Here is a 17,591-nt window from a genome sequence, read left to right as displayed (position 1 = left end):
AGCCCTTGATTGGTCTCTGTGTGTCATTCAAGCTCGGGATAACCTCAGCTCAGGCGAGGTAAAGGACTCTCTGAGTGTTTAGATAGTTAACTTAGTCTAAGTTCTCAGTGGGTCTCAGACGGTTTGGTCACCATTTATTAATAAATATGCATGAATAAAAATAAAAAAAAGTTTACTGGGTGAAAAAAAGGTAAGATACACTTTTAAAACTTGTTGAGAGCTAAAACTAGTCTTTGCTGCTGCCTCAAAGAGGAGCAGGGGAGAGAGGAGGGAGAGGAGGGAGAGGAGGGAGACAGGAGAGGCTGATTCAGGAGCACAGACACACTCACAACTATAAAGAACCAAAAACAAATAAATAAACAAGTTTCAATGTTTTTTCATATTGGAAATGGTATGTTATTGGGTATGGCCATGATTTTATGATTATTGAAATGTATACAGTTCTGTTTCATATAGGTGTTCCCATAGATCTAGTCTCTTTATTTCCCCCTCAAAATGCATTTAAAAAATCTTACCCCGGACCCCCCTAGAGGATTTGAGGTCCACCCGCACTTAAAATCACATGGATAGGTTCCTAAATACATTTACCATGTCCATATGTTCATGTGTGGGTAGTAGATTTAAACTATAGGGCTATCAGGGCCCTGCCTGTACCTGTTCGCTCAGGGTCTGCTAACAAGCGACCAACAGCAAGGTTAATGTTGTTGCACGTCACAAAGGCAAGTCACCTCAACCTGTTTCAATGTCATTTCATGCAAAGCACTTCCACTAGAGCGTAGGCAACACGTTTGAGTATGAGTCATCCTTTTGCATCCCGTGCTTTAACTATCACCTTGGGTTGCACTCCTTTTTTGTTTGTGTCTGTTCCGTTTCACTGACGTGTTGCTTTGTGTATCTTACCAATCAAATTCTAACACAATTGATTGCATTTGCATTTGTAGATGCAGAAGCCTGTGTTTTAGGATATTAAAGTAACCTTGAAACACTCAAAACTTTAACATGTGTAACTATCTATTGGCCTATTGTTGTTATAAGTGTTTTGTAATTCAATGCACCTGACATTTCCAAGCTCTTACAAAAATATCTAATGTATAGATGGACCGTCTGTGGATACATTTGAATTGTTACTAAAACAAGCATTAGTGTGTAAAGATTGAGTTTCAAACAACTGCATAAAATACAAAAAAACCCAAAAGGCATTTCTTTTTAAATCTATTCATTTTTATTCACAATCAGGATTAGAAGAATGTAATGGGCAAACAGATACACAGTCCTGACCTCAGAGTGCATCCTAAATAATCAAGTGTGTTGACGGTACATGGCAAAAAGCAAGTTAAATACAAACTTTTCATGGCATTTCATTTAGTACATTTAAAAATATTGTACATTTAGTACATTTACAAATATTGTACATTTAGTACATTTACAAATATTGTTTCTGTTGTATTAATAATTGTACTCTACTTTCTCAATCTATTCCTAATAGAACATATATTTGTTTCAAAGTAGCACACACACTCTGCAATCGGACTCCCGCCACAAGGTAAACATATGGAAAAGCAAAGAAGATAGTACACATGTTTATCTGTCAAGAGAAAGCTTTCAGAACGAGACGCACACCTTAAAATGTAAAAGTAAATTATATCGAATATGACCCAAGGTTGCTCAGGCTTTATACTTATTCCGCACTTTATAACTTAGATGATGACCAAATATGTATATATGCTGACAGTTATTTTACTCTTATTTTTATTTATCTCCTATTTTCATAGTCTTTTATTATTATTATCATTATTTCCTTGATTTTATGTTATTTATGATTTATTTTAGATTTTATTGATCTGTGTGAATCTTTGCTGTACTGTTTTTTTTTCACGCTTACCCTGTTGCTGCTTTGTACAACTGAATTTCCCCTTGGGATTAATAAAGGTTCATCTTATCTTATCTTATCTTATACCAAAGGTCCCATGACATGGCCATTTCTACTGATCATAATTCCATTGTTGAGGTCTACTAGAATATATTTACATTGTTCCATGTTCCTAAATCACACATATTAGCTATGCATATATGACAATAAAAGCCTTGAAACCTTGAAACTTGAAACATCTTAATCCCGACAGTCATTTCAAATCAATGGTGGCACCTCTGGTTAACAGTTTCTGTAATGAGAAGAACATAAAAAAAATTACTAACATGATTAAGAGCAGATTATATCTCACCAAAAGGATCATTCTGATTCCCTTTATATATACTCATGTCACATGTTAAAAAGCACATTATTTTTAGAAACTGGCCCCAATGGTAAAGTGTTGATTTATTGCAGGTTAAACATCTGCTTTATATTTGTATATGTCGTTTTAATTCTAAAAGGTTTGATGTAACAAAAATACAAAATAACATCTATATGTTCTGTAAACACTGGAGGCTAGGTTTGTTTATATGTCAGTCGTTGGACTATAACAATCATGTCTTTTCAGATTAGGAAGCTAAACTCACCCCTAAGGGACCTTATGACGTTGGAAGGCGAGTCCACTGCTGTCCCTTCGCCAGCTGAGATGGACATCAGTAATGCCCTGTTGGGCCAGGCTCACTTTCAACTGAAAGTAAAAGAAAGTGTTAGAAATAACATGATCCTTTGTTCTTACTCTTGTTATGTGTAAAACGTATACCTTTTCCAGCAGAGCATCGCTGACTGTGGAGTCAGTGAGGTCGACATCAGAGCGCACCGTCATTCTTATTACAGTCTTCTTTACTTTAAGATCTGCATTACAACACAGAATAATGTTAGTGATCAATGTCAGGCAAAGTGCAATGATGTAGTGGAACACGGTAATGGAGTGTAGGTTATTTAACTAAAAATGTAGTTTCCAACGGTCATGGGAGAATTATGTCCCGTCACATATTACAAATCTTAATTTACAGTTTTAGTTTGAAATACTCATTACATCCTCGAGAACAGTGGTTCTCGCGGACCCGTTTCGAGTTGGTCGCAGATGTGTGAGTGAAGAAAAAAAATGTTGAAAGAAAAATACTTTTAAAGTCAAACTTTTATTTTGAAGGCCCGATTTTCTAACGCTGTGCATGCAGTCGGCGTTGGACTGGAAGTACAGCGGAGACCATAAACGGTTTTGAAAACTTCTGTGACGTAGTGATCATCTTCTCAATACAAATCTTTGCTGAGGTTTTTTCGAGTCTTCTGGCCAATCAGAATCAAGATTGTTGCCGGAAGTCCCCACGGAGAATAACTCTGCGGTAGAACTACTCTTTATACATCCATGGGTACAACTTCAGATACAATTGAACACATAATGAAATATGAACCGCGGTTTGATGATTGACAGGTCACAGAACAATGGGGGCTATCTACCCTTACCCACAATTTAAAGTAATTCACACAGACTATCTCCTCTTTACTTTCCTCTCTGTGAGGAGCAGCAAGCTGTCAGAACAAAGTGAAAAACATATTATGTCGGATTGTAATACATTTATTTATTTTCTTCTCAGAGTGTACCAGAATGTTAGTATTTCCAAAAATCTCCTGGGGGAGAATCCCCCCAGATCCCCCTTCTGGGGTTCGGTTTGCAGCATGTGTGCCTTATTGTGTTATACAGTTCATCTTTGATTCCAGCATACTTTAGTTCTGTGAAGGGATACAAGGGATGCACTGTACTTCACTTTCATTAATATCGTACGCAGAAAAGTGTACGATATTACAGCACGATTCTTTGTTGAATAGATTTGCGTGGTTCAAAATGTCGGGTCGCGATGTATTGACAAAGGATAAAGTGGGTCCCGAGGCCTGACCAGTTGAGAACCACTGCTCTAGAAGCTTCCAGCAGCCAAAATTAAAAAGTGAAAGACTATGTGGGAAAAAAAGTTGTGCTCGGTGCAGGATAGGAGGAAGGCATTGCTATCTGCAGACAAATACCTTTGAACGGTTCTGCTTGTTCTTTTTCATTAAGATAATAATACATAAACAATCGTAAAGTATCAGGTCTGGTTTGGCCACTCAGAGAGATTTGAATGAAGTTGTAAAGAAAGATTTTCTTCGTAATAAAATGACGTGGTGAATTTGCTACCAAACCACTACAAGTAATGCTTATGGTGTTGATAATATAAAACATAAGGATTATAATGCAGTTTTATTTCCATTATTCCAATATTAAAAAGACTAAGTCTAATATTCCCTCTCCTTTTCGCTCTGTTTTGGTCTCCACCAGCTACTGAAAGTCACACATGGCTCTTTAGCTGTGAAACTCTTCTACATGTGAAGGGAAATCCAAATGTATGGGTTCTTAGCCAACTCCTCTCAACTTACTAACCTGAATAACTTAGGTAGCATGTCTCAGAGTCATGTATTTAATTAGCGTTTCAGTAACTCACCGCCCTGACAGACAAATGCAGACTTCTTGTTGCAATCGGCTCCAACCCAGCGTCCCCGCTCTGCAACAGAAGCACAGTCTCCCGCTGAACCTGAGCCACTCAGCCAGTTCCTGAAGGAGGTTTCTCCTCCATCAGACCACATCCAGGCATCATTGAAGAGGCCGATCCACATTTTGTCGTTCCATGAGTTGGCTTGATTGGCAACAGCTGTATTATTCGAGGCACTGCTTATATAGGCCAGGTCGGTGTGCTTAGTTCTGCACTGCTCTTGACTCTCCACCCAGGTTGTTTGTCCTGGGTAAAACACAAATGTCTCTGTTCCATCTGCCCGGGCTAAAGAGAGATTCAGGGATAAGGCACAAAAATACTTACGTTTTTTCATCAGCAAACGAAGCAGGGGTCTACTGAGCTCCTAAAAGGACATGGACGTAAAAACAACAACCTTTTCGTGCAAACAAGAGCTGTTTGTTTCGGCACTGGAGTGCAACTATGACACACGTGTGAACAATCAATCATTGAATCAATCGATCATATTGTACATCTCTTCCCACATCACATATAATTAGATTAAAATATTGTAGTCTGTTCTGTGCGCAAGGCACGAGGTAATTTTAACCAAATAAATGCTTTTAAAATGTCATTAAAATAATGTCCAAGTTTGAATTATAACTCAAATAATTCCTGTAATGTAATTTCCACACATTAACACAAGGTTCTGCAATTAACTGGTGGTCTCTTGTGTGCGCCATCCCCGCCGGTAACTTTCTAGTGAACACGGGAAACTGACTCATGCGCACATTAGCCGCGTTCACACTGCGGTACTTTTCCCACAAAGGTTCATGCGAACTTAGTTCATGATCGCGTTCACACCAAAAAGAGCCGGTACTAAAAGTAGTTCATGCGAACCTTTTTACCCCCTCGAAAGTCCCTGCTAGAAAGCAGGGACTTTCGAGCGGCTCTTTTTTGAGAAAAGAGCTATATTCCTGATTGGCTGGGCGAATTGCAAACCACGCCCCGTAAAACTCCCAAAAAGTTTTGTGAAGCCGCCATTTTATTATCCCCGCATTAGCATTATTAGCATTAGCATTAGCCCAGCGCAGAAACGCAGAGAGACTAATTTATGGCAACACAAAATAAAACATGGGAGCGGTGGAGATGAGGAGGTGTCGGCGTTCTGGCGATTTACTCGGAAGGCTTCAGTAGAACTGAAGCCAGTCCCCAACTCCGGGGACTTCCGGCCGGGGACTTTGGGCGGCAGTATACGCCGTGAAGTGGGTTGCGGCCTGCCAGTAAACCCAAAGCAGAAGAAGAAGAAGTGACGTCAGCGGCTTCATTTGCCTAATCCACCCCCAGGGACTTTTTCTGGTGTGAACGCGATCTGTACTTAGTTCATGAGAACTAAAGAGTTTGCATGAACTAAGTTCGCATGAACCTTTGTGGGAAAAGTACCGCAGTGTGAACGCGGCTAATAACGCTTTTTGTGTCCATGTCCCCTTAGGGCCCGTAGGGGTCAAACAAGAAAGGGTTAAGAAAACTGCTGTAAACTATTGCTAACAACATCAACAAAAGTAATGACTTCTGTTGATACATCTGGATTTGTATTAACTCAGCCAAGGAGTTTGTGTTTTATATTTGTCAGCAGGATTACATAAAAAAAAAAAGTTTCGCTAAAATATTAATTGAAATTAAAACATGAACAGAGAAAACACATACAATTTCGGATCTGATCAGAATCATATACCCATTATTTTTCGGTTATGGAAAGGCCCTCTTGGAGGTCCGAGCTCTCAGGGTGCTCTTCTGATTTAAGATGTTTTTAAAGCTTATTTTATCACATCTTTAACATCTACTACAAATATCACACTGTGTGCAATTTGCTTACTTTCATAACACGCAACATCTTTTCCAGATCCACACGTTACGTCATTCCACATGCCTCCAACTAGCATCTCTCCACACGGTTCGCTCGCTCCAACGGTGCTGGGTTCTCCAATTCTCCACCTGGTATAGTGAGCTGGGCCCCTGCCATCGGACCACATCCACCTGCGAGTGTTTCCTCTTCGAAGCCCGATCCAGCTGTATGTCGCATGACTGCCAAGAGTGTTGCCCAGATCGTTCTTGTCGCTCATGTTGTTCACTGTGGCCAGGTCGGTATACATTAATCTGCAGAAGCTCTGAGCTTCATACCAGGTCAGGGAGCTGTTGATGAGGTGGTACTGCTCAGAGGCTTTGGGAGAGGTTTAGGTGGTTAACAAGTTAAAAAAGAGCAGAAACATTGAAAGTCACAAACAGGGAATCGGGATTTCCTGAATTACAGCAGAATCAACACTTACTGTATGTCACACTCTGAACACAAAACAGTTAGCATTTTACTTGCGGAGAAAAAGTGTTATTTAATTCAATTCCTCTGTTTTCTTTACCATATCGCTGCCGTGGAATTCATGGTAAAAATCTGCGCTGGAATTATTGGATAAAGTTAGGGTGTAACTTGTTAGTGTGCTAATTTGCTTTAATTTTTCATATCGGCATAGGTTTCCAGATGAATCACAAGTGTTGATGTTTTGATGTTGAAACTTCCTATCTGGAACTTTCCTTGGATGCTTCACCATAGCTTTCCCCAGCTAATGCTGCGTTGCATTATTCTTTCCCCATTGGTAATGAATCCCAATGCAATGTAGCCTACTGTCAGAAAGGTTGGTGTACAGGTAGGTGGAAAGATCTACTTTAAATTAAGATTTCTACTGCAGTCACAGTTCAAATGTTGAGTAAAACAGTTTAACCAAGTGTACACCATTGTTTTTGGGATTTCAACATACATGTAGTTTAACCTGTAATTATAGTTGAAAGTTGTAGCATTTAATCATGATGCAAATAAGAACTAGGGAACAACCCATTTAGGCTCCTGTGGGACATCTCACTTCTTTAACGTGTCTGGTTTAAGGCGAGACACCCCAGGTGAATAGGGTAAAAAATTTTAACTTAAAGGTATCAGCTAGAAATGTCTCCAGTTAATTACTTACAATAAGGCAATTGTTTTTTGTATTACAAGTTTTCTGAAATAGCATGTTTAAATATGCAAATTTTCCATTATCTCATTAAGTATGCACATATTTTAACACATTTCAGGAATCGAAATCTGAACTTTGGATAACGCCAGGTTCAAAATTATTGTTTCATTTTGTAGTCATATTAGTATCTAAGGCTTTTACAGAAGGGATTTTGGATATCTCTTTGTATCACTCCATAAATCAGAAAATACTGTCAACAGCCCTAAAATATCAATTTTCGCCATGTTTTTAGGTATACAATGTTGTATAATTCAGGCTATGAATGATATATGAACAAACCCTTCTGTAAAAGCCTTCATAATATTGATAGGAATGTAACTGGAAGGTTTGGTGTATGTACGTGCTACTGAAGTTGACATTTCGAACACAGTAGGAGAAAAAACTCATTTTGAGAAAACGACCTTTAAAGATGGCAGTGAGGCGCTAGCTAAACCCTCCTGTTCTTTGGATAACAGCTTGCGCCTCGACGCACTCCGTGAAGGTATTTCATGTTCGGGGTCATTTGTTTTTTGTATAACCTTGCTTCGTGCAAGTGACAATTGTTGTCGTCTTCTCTGTGAACGTTTTTTTCGCCGTTCTTTTGCCATTTTGAGATTTCAATTTCTAGCGGAAAGCTAACCAGGAAGTGTTTTAGCACACCACGTGACGCATCTGAACGAATCACGTTGTCAGAAATTGACACCAGCCAATGACATTTCGTTTCTTGGTTTAAAGACCCCTTGGTGCTTTCACGATTGGTTGCTGATACAAAGGAAATGACCATATTTGGATCCGATGAGATTGTGCAGGAGAGACTGAGCTTTCCAGCGATACCTCTGATGACATGGTGCACACAGCGGTCGCGGTACTTTATGTTACGTTAGAATGCTAACTTTTGGTGAATTTAGGAGAAATCTACAGACGCAAATAGACAAACTATAGTAAAATAAACACGTAAATGTGTATTTTGTACGTTTTCCTTCCAAAATCCTGAAAGAAAACATGTTATAGAATCAAAATAGCACACAATCTCAAAATTGACCAGTACTTGAAAAACGATGTTTTTGCCTGCCGTGTCTCGCCACTATGACAAAGACCACTTGATGATTAACTGTGATCTAAAAGTTGTTAATCTATCACCAGGAGGTAGATAAGGCGATACGTTTTACATTTTCTAACTAAGGCAAAAACATGTCCCATGACGGTCTAATTTCTGTCTTGGCCAAATCGGTCCATTTTATTAAAACAGTCGATAAAAATAAGGTAAAAAGAATCAAAGCAGACCAAAATTCGCAAGAAATGTTCGCACAGTCCTCACATTTCTGTTATGCCAGTTGTCTCACATGATTAATAAAACAAAGAGAACATGTTGCACATCAGCCAAGAAATAAAAATAAAGTTAGTTCAGTACTTACTCTGGGCAGACGTCCTCTGGGACAAAAGGACAATCCCTGTGAAAAAAGCACAGCGTTTTTTTCTCACAATTCAACAACAACCAAGTTAACATTAGTATTAAATGTGCTTTACCAATGAAGGGGATAACACCTTGTAGCCACACCATTTTATCTGTGAGACAGAAGACAGTGTATCACATAAACTATATCACAAAGATAACGTGGAATACTTTAATATTAATTAACTTATATCAGAGTAATGACCTTCTAACAATTTACGTACAATAGTATATTATTCCACACAAAGGGCTTACCTGTCTTCCTTCCACATCCAACTCTTTCCAAAGTTTAGATTGTGTGATATAAATATGGAAGCTTTGTCACTGTTTCAATGTCACTTCATGCAAAAATATTTCCATTAGAGCGTAGGCAACACATTTGAGTATGTGTCATCCTTTTGCATCCCGTGCTTTAACTATCACCTTGGGTTGCACTCCTTTTTTGTTTGTGCTTGTTCCGTTTTACTGAAGTGTTGCTTTGCCAATCAAATTCTACAACAATTGATTGAATTTGCATTTGTAGATGCAGAAGCCTGTGTTTTTAACGTAACCTTGAAACCTACAAAAACACTCAAAACGTTAACATTTGTGACTGTGTATTGGTCTATTGTTGTTATAAGTGTTATGTAATTCAATGCACCTGACATTTCCAAGCTCTTACACAAATATATAATGTATAGATCAGTGGTGTCAAACTCAAGGCCCGAGGGCCAAATCCGGCCCGCAACTTCATTTTATGTGGCCCGTAAGAGCTTGCAAGGAATATAATACGTTTATTATATGGTAACATGCCACTTTACAGAAGCAGGTTGCCCATAAACTACATGTCCCACAATGCATCTCATTTTGTGACATGCGCACTGAAGAGACTTGCCCTAGACTTCTGCTTTCAGACGTAGTTCATTATGAAGATATTACCCTATCCGAAAATAATCCAATGCAGAGGCAATAATGTAATATAATACATTATTTTATATATATTATATATTTATATAGTCTTAAAGTTACAACTGGCCCTTTGAGTGCAACCATAAGGCTAATGCGGCCCACGGTGAAATTGAGTTTCACACCCCTGGTATAGATGGACCGTCTGTGGATACATTTGAATTGTTACTAAAAGGTTCTTAACGATGTGCAAGCATTAATGTGTAAAGATTGAGTTTCAACAAACAACTGGACATAAAATACAACAAAATCCAACAGGCATTGCTTTTTAAATCAATTGATATTTATTCACAATCAGTATTAGAAGAATGTAATGGGCAAACAGATACACATTTCTGACCTCAGAGTGCATCCTAAATAATCCAAAGTGTTGACAGTACATGGCAAAAAGAAAGTCAAATACTAACTTTTCCTCCAGTTACATTGAATACATTTAAAATAAGAGGTTACAAATACTGTTTCTGTTTACAATCTTACTCTAATTTTCCCGTTTATTCCCTCTAGAACATATATTCCTGTCAAAGTAGCAGGACTCCTTTTTCACCAAATACACTTACTAGGGAAATGGCAGCTCACACACACTCTGTAATCCGACTCCCTCCACAGGTAAACATGTGAAAAAGCTAAGTAGATGCACATATAGAGAAAACAGATGTTTGTCTGTCGGGAGAAAGCTTTCAGAACACGCCGCAAACCTTAAAACGTAAAGGTCAATTATATTGAATATGACCCGAGGTTTCTCAGGCTTTATACTAACGTTTTTACAAGGCGGTTAATAGAGGGAGACTCTCTTCACGCAGAGCATCTTAGAGTCATGTTAAATGAATGGTGGCACCTCTGGTTAACAGTTTCTGTATTGAGAAGAAGACAAATAAATTACTTACAAGATTAAATGTTCCTATGTATTCTTAATTAAAAGCAGATTATACTCAAAACAACACCCAAAGGATCATTCTGATTTCCTTTGAACATATATGTACTTATGTCAAATGTTAAAAAGCACATCAGAGTATTGTTAGATACTGGCCCCAATGGTAAAGTGTTGATTTCTTGCAGATTTGCTTTGAATGAGTATACAGTGTGTCGTTTTTATTCTAGGAGGTTCGATATAACACAAATCCAAAATAAGATCTATATGTTCTGTAAACACTGGAGGCTAGGTTTGTTTATATGTCAGTCGTTGGACTATAACAATCATGTCTTTTCAGATTAGGAAGCTAAACTCACCCCTAAGGGACCTTATGACGTTGGAAGGCGAGTCTACTGCTGTCCCTTCGCCAGCTGAGATGGACATCAGTAATGCCCTGTTGGGCCAGGCTCACTTTCAACTGAAAGTAAAAGAAAGTGTTAGAAATAACATGATCCTTTGTTCTTACTCTTGTTATGTGTAAAACGTATACCTTTTCCAGCAGAGCATCGCTGACTGTGGAGTCAGTGAGGTCGACATCAGAGCGCACCGTCATTCTTATTACAGTCTTCTTTACTTTAAGATCTGCATTACAACACAGAATAATGTTAGTGATCAATGTCAGGCAAAGTGCAATGATGTAGTGGAACACGGTAATGGAGTGTAGGTTATTTAACTTAATTTTAAACATCCCATTTTTACAGTTTTAGTTTGAAATACTCATAACAACCTCTAGAAGCATACTATCCAGCAGCCAAAATCAAAAACAAAAAAAGTGAAAGACTATGTGGGAAAAAAAGTTGTGCTCGGTGCAGGATAGGAGGAAGGCATTGCTATCTGCAGACAAATACCTTTGAACGGTTCTGCTTGTTCTTTTTCATTAAGATAATAATACATAAACAATCGTAAAGTATCAGGTCTGGTTTGGCCGCTCAGAGAGATTTGAATGAAGTTGTAAAGAAAGACTTTCTTCGTAATAAAATGACGTGGTGAATTTGCTACCAAACCACTACAAGTAATGCTTATGGTGTTGATAATATAAAACATAAGGATTATAATGCAGTTTTATTTCCATTATTCATATTAAAAAGACTAAGTCTAATATTCCCTCTCCTTTTCGCTCTGTTTTGGTCTCCACCAGCTACTGAAAGTCACACATGGCTCTTTAGCTGTGAAACTCTTCTACATGTGAAGGGAAATCCAAATGTATGGGTTCTTAGCCAACTCCTCTCAACTTACTAACCTGAATAACTTAGGTAGCATGTCTCAGAGTCATGTATTTAATTAGCGTTTCAGTAACTCACCGCCCTGACAGACAAATGCAGACTTCTTGTTGCAATCGGCTCCAACCCAGCGTCCCCGCTCTGCAACAGAAGCACAGTCTCCCCCTGAACCTGAGCCACTCAGCCAGTTCCTGAAGGAGGTTTCTCCTCCATCAGACCACATCCAGGCATCATTGAAGAGGCCGATCCACATTGTGTTGTTCCATGAGTTGGCTTGATTGGCAACAGCTGTATTATTCGAGGCACTGCTTATATAGGCCAGGTCGGTGTGTTTAGTTCTGCACTGCTCTTGACTCTCCACCCAGGTTGTTTGTCCTGGGTAAAACACAAATGTCTCTGTTCCATCTGCCCGGGCTAAAGAGAGATTCAGGGATAAGGCACAAAAATACTTACGTTTTTTCATCAGCAAACGAAGCAGGGGTCTACTGAGCTCCTAAAAGGACATGGACGTAAAAACAACAACCTTTTCGTGCAAACAAGAGCTGTTTGTTTCGGCACTGGAGTGCAACTATGACACACGTGTGAACAATCAATCATTGAATCAATCGATCATATTGTACATCTCTTCCCACATCACATATAATTAGATTAAAATATTGTAGTCTGTTCTGTGCGCAAGGCACGAGGTAATTTTAACCAAATAAATGCTTTTAAAATGTCATTAAAATAATGTCCAAGTTTGAATTATAATTCAAATAATTCCTGTAATGTAATTTCCACACATTAACACAAGGTTCTGCAATTAACTGGTGGTCTCTTGTGTGCGCCATCCCCGCCGGTAACTTTCTAGTGAACACGGGAAACTGACTCATGCGCACATTAGCCGCGTTCACACTGCGGTACTTTTCCCACAAAGGTTCATGCGAACTTAGTTCATGATCGCGTTCACACCAAAAAGAGCCGGTACTAAAAGTAGTTCTTGCGAACCTTTTTACCCCCTCGAAAGTCCCTGTTAGAGAGCAGGGACTTTCGAGCGGCTCTTTTTTGAGAAAAGAGCTATATTCCTGATTGGCTGGGCGAATTGCAAACCACGCCCCGTAAAACTCCCAAAAGGTTTTGTGAAGCCGCCATTTTATTATCCCCGCATTAGCATTATTAGCATTAGCATTAGCCCAGCGCAGAAACGCAGAGAGAGACTAACTTATGGCAACACAAAATAAAACATGGGAGCGGTGGAGATGAGGAGGTGTCGGCGTTCTGGCGATTTACTCGGAAGGCTTCAGTAGAACTGAAGCCAGTCCCTAACTCCGGGGACTTCCGGCCGGGACTTTGGGCGGCAGTATACGCCGTGAAGTGGGTTGCGGCCTGCCAGTAAACCCAAAGCAGAAGAAGAAGAAGTGACGTCAGCGGCTTCATTTGCCTAATCCTCCCCCAGGGACTTTTTCTGGTGTGAACGCGATCTGTACTTAGTTCATACGAACTAAAGAGTTCGCATAAACTAAGTTCGCATGAACCTTTGTGGGAAAAGTACCGCAGTGTGAACGCGGCTAATAACGCTTTTTGTGTCCATGTCCCCTTAGGGCCCGTAGGGGTCAAACAAGAAAGGGTTAAGAAAACTGCTGTAAACTATTGCTAACAACATCAACAAAAGTAATGACTTCTGTTGATACATCTGGATTTGTATTAACTCAGCCAAGGAGTTTGTGTTTTATATTTGTCAGCAGGATTACATAAAAAATATCCAACAATTTTCGATAAATATTGATTGAAGTTACAGCATGACCAGTTAAACCATTACATTTGGGATCTGATCAGAATCACACGGCTGATATTATTTTTCGGTTATGGAAAGGCCCTCTTGGAGGTCCGAGCTCTCAGGGTGCTCTTCTGATTTAAGATGTTTTTAAAGCTTATTTTATCACATCTTTAACATCTACTACAAATATCACACTGTGTGCAATTTGCTTACTTTCATAACACGCAAAATCTTTTCCATATCCACACGTTACGTTATTCCACATGCCTCCAACTAGCATCTCTCCACACGGTTCGCTCGCTCCAACGGTGCTGGGTTCACCAATTATCCACCTGGTATAGTGAGCTGGGCCCCTGCCATCGGACCACATCCACCTGCGAGTGTTTCCTCTTCGAAGCCCGATCCAGCTGTATGTCCCATGACTGCCAAGAGTGTTGCCCAGATCGTTCTTGTCGCTCATGTTGTTCACTGTGGCCAGGTCGGTATACATTAATCTGCAGAAGCTCTGAGCTTCATACCAGGTCAGGGAGCTGTTGATGAGGTGGTACTGCTCAGAGGCTTTGGGAGAGGTTTTGGTGGTTAACAAGTGGAGAAAGAGCAGACATATTTAGGGTTATGGTTAGAGTTAGGGTTAGGGTTGCGGGCGCGTTGCGGCTCCCTCTCCTCTGTCATCATCCTTTTGGAGCTGTCTGCTGCATTCGACACGGTGAATCATCAGATCCTCCTTCGCACTCTCCAAGAACTTGGAGTTTCAGGCTCTGCACTTTCCCTCCTCACCTCATACCTCAAAGACAGCACCTACAGGGTTACTTGGAGAGGGTCGGAGTCCGACCCTTGTCAATTAACTCCAGGGGTCCCTCAGGGCTCTGTTCTCGGTCCCCTCCTCTTCTCCTTGTACACAAACTCGCTCGGATCAGTCATTAGCCCGCATGGTTTTTCATACCACTGCTATGCTGACGACACCCAATAAATTCTGTCCTTTCCCCGCTCAGAGACCCAGGTCGTCACACGCATCTCTGCTTGTCTAACTGACATCTCTCAGTGGATGTCTGCTCATCACCTCAAGCTCAACCTTGACAAAACTGAACTGCTTTTCCTTCCGGGAAAAGATTGTCCCACTCTTGACCTAACAATCAACATTGGCACCTCTGTTGTTTCCCCGACTCAGACTGCAAGGAATCTGGGTGTTATCCTAGATAACAACCTGTCCTTCACTGCAAACATCGCTGCTACAACCCGCTGCTGCAGATACACGCTCTACAACATCAGGAGGATACGTCCCCAGCTGACCCAGAAAGCCACGCAGGTTCTGGTCCAGGCTTTTGTCACCTCACGCCTAGACTACTGCAACTCCCTCCTGGCTGGTCTACCTGCATGTGCCATCCGACCTCTGCAGCTCATCCAGAATGCAGCGGCTCGTCTGGTCTTCAACCTTACTAAATTCTCCCACACCACGCCGCTCCTCCGCTCCCTCCACTGGCTTCCGGTAACTGCTAGAATCCACTTCAAGACACTGGTACTTGCGTACCATGCTGCGAATGGATCTGGCCCTTCCTACATCCAGGACATGGTTAAACCGTACACCCCAGCACGTGCACTCCGCTCTGCATCAACCAAACGGCTCGCTGCACCCTCGCTGCGAGGGGGACCCAAGTTCTCATCAGCAAAAACACGTGGGTTTGCTATCCTGGCTCCAAAATGGTGGAATGAGCTCCCCATTGACATCAGGAAAGCAGAAACACACCTTCCGGCGCAGACTGAAAACTCATCTCTTTCGACTCCACTTCGAGCAATAGAACTATTAACAAAGCACTTATGGACTGGCTTATCTAAAGCCAGTTGAGTAGCACTTGAAATGTTTTTGCTCTATGAAGCCTGATGTACTTATATGATTCTGTTTTCTTCAAGCTTGTATTTTGTTGGTCGAACGCACTTATTGTACGTCGCTTTGGATAAAAGCGTCAGCTAAATGCAATGTAATGTAATGTAATGATGATGAATGCATTATTTTTACCACTGAAATACAGCAACCCAACTTTGATTCATGTTGTTTTTAACTGGACTATTACAATTATTATTAATTATGTCTGTAGTCTACAACACAACAAAATAGGAAATAACAACAATAAACACGATTTAAACAGACACAAAAATAAACCATTTAACTATGTAGCCTACTTACTTTCTTGTGGAAGTACAAATGTCCAGGAAATATGCCCAAATCAATAAGAACTGCGAGCCGGCATGCACGACGCTCCGCTTCCGTAATGCTTCTGAAACGCTCGTGAAACGCGCCCGGTAGGGTATGACGCCGGAGGAGGCCGGACCAAAACCGCACCGCAGCCGTAACACGCCACAGACGGACCCGGTGGAAACTAGGGGTTACCCCTCTGCCGCTGGCTGAACGTTGTCAGTTTTAGTCTTACTGGCTTGTCCTTCATCCTCCACCGCATCAATCCCTCTTTTTCACCTCGTTTATCCACACCATCACAATTACTGGGCTTATTAAAAAAGCTTCGGACGATCAGCTGCCGTGACATTTTGCGATTGCTAAAGCCGGTTAAACAACGAGGTAATCAACGAGGTCAAAAACAAGACTAGACAATATCTACTTAATATGCACACACTCGTCACCAACTGGACAGGGGTGAGAATGACTAAATAATAGTTACAGACTACAGCAGAGTACAGTAGATCGCCCTCAGTCGACCTGGCCACTAAGGATGTAATATAATGTTGGCCGCTGGTGGACATTTTGGCGCTGTTCCGAGTTGTGTTCTAATCTGTCAAAATGACGGACTGCTTTCAGATTTTTCCGTCATTGTTAGAAAAAATCCGTCATTGAAAAATATTCGGTTAATGCGACCTCTGGTCTGAACACAAAATAAGTGGAAAAAGAGGAATAGTGTCTAGAAGTAATTTAGAATCAACACCTACAGTATGTCACTGAAAAAAACACAGAAATGCATCTAAGTAGACCAACATTTAAAAGTTATTTTCACACAGTCCTCACATTTCTATTATGGCTCTTGTCTCACATGGTTAATAATACAACAAAGAGAACATGTTATACATTAGCCAAGACATTTAAAAATAAAGTTAGTTCAGTACTTACTCTGGGCAGACATCCTCTGGGACAAAAAGACAATCCCTGTGAAAAAAGCATAGCGTTTTTTTCTCACAATTCAACAACAACCAAAGTTGACAGTAGTAGTTAATTAATTTGCTTACCAATGAAGGGGACAACACTTTGTAGCCACTCCATGTTATCTGTGAGACAGGAGAATAAAAATGTCACAAACAGCGCATCACATAAAGTATTTCATACAGAGAAAGATTGAAAAGATTAAGTTATGACAGAGTAATGACATGTTTTGTGTGGGATACATTTTAACAAATTACTAGTACAATAGCCTACTGTATACTATTTTAAACACAGCCTTACCTCTCCGTTCAACCACCAACTCTATTTTGGAGTGCATGCCAGGCTGTGTCATTTTTCTAAAGTCATTTTATGCAAAACGCATCCTTTTGTGCAGAAGAAAAAAGAACACATTTGGTTACAAGTTGTTCTCGGGCATCCGGTGCTTTAACTAGCTCCTTTGCTTGTTTTTGTTCATGAGTGTTTCTTTGGGTATGTTCCAAAACTAATTCTTAAACATTAGATTGGATTAAAATGATTGTTATGTGTGTATGACTCACATGCATGATATGTTCAAGCACTTACAACTGTTAAATGAAATATGACTAAGTATTGATTGACCGTCTGTCAGAATATTTTACATCAAAAGGTTCTCAGCTTTTAAAGAGGCCTTATTTTGCTTTTTGGGGTTTCCCTTCTCCTGTGCAGTGGCGGTTCTAGACCAATTTGACC

The sequence above is a fragment of the Pseudochaenichthys georgianus genome, chromosome 18 (genome assembly GCF_902827115.2).
Source record: "Pseudochaenichthys georgianus chromosome 18, fPseGeo1.2, whole genome shotgun sequence".
NCBI classification, from domain to species: domain Eukaryota; kingdom Metazoa; phylum Chordata; class Actinopteri; order Perciformes; family Channichthyidae; genus Pseudochaenichthys; species Pseudochaenichthys georgianus.
Note: the sequence above shows the minus strand (reverse complement) of the source record.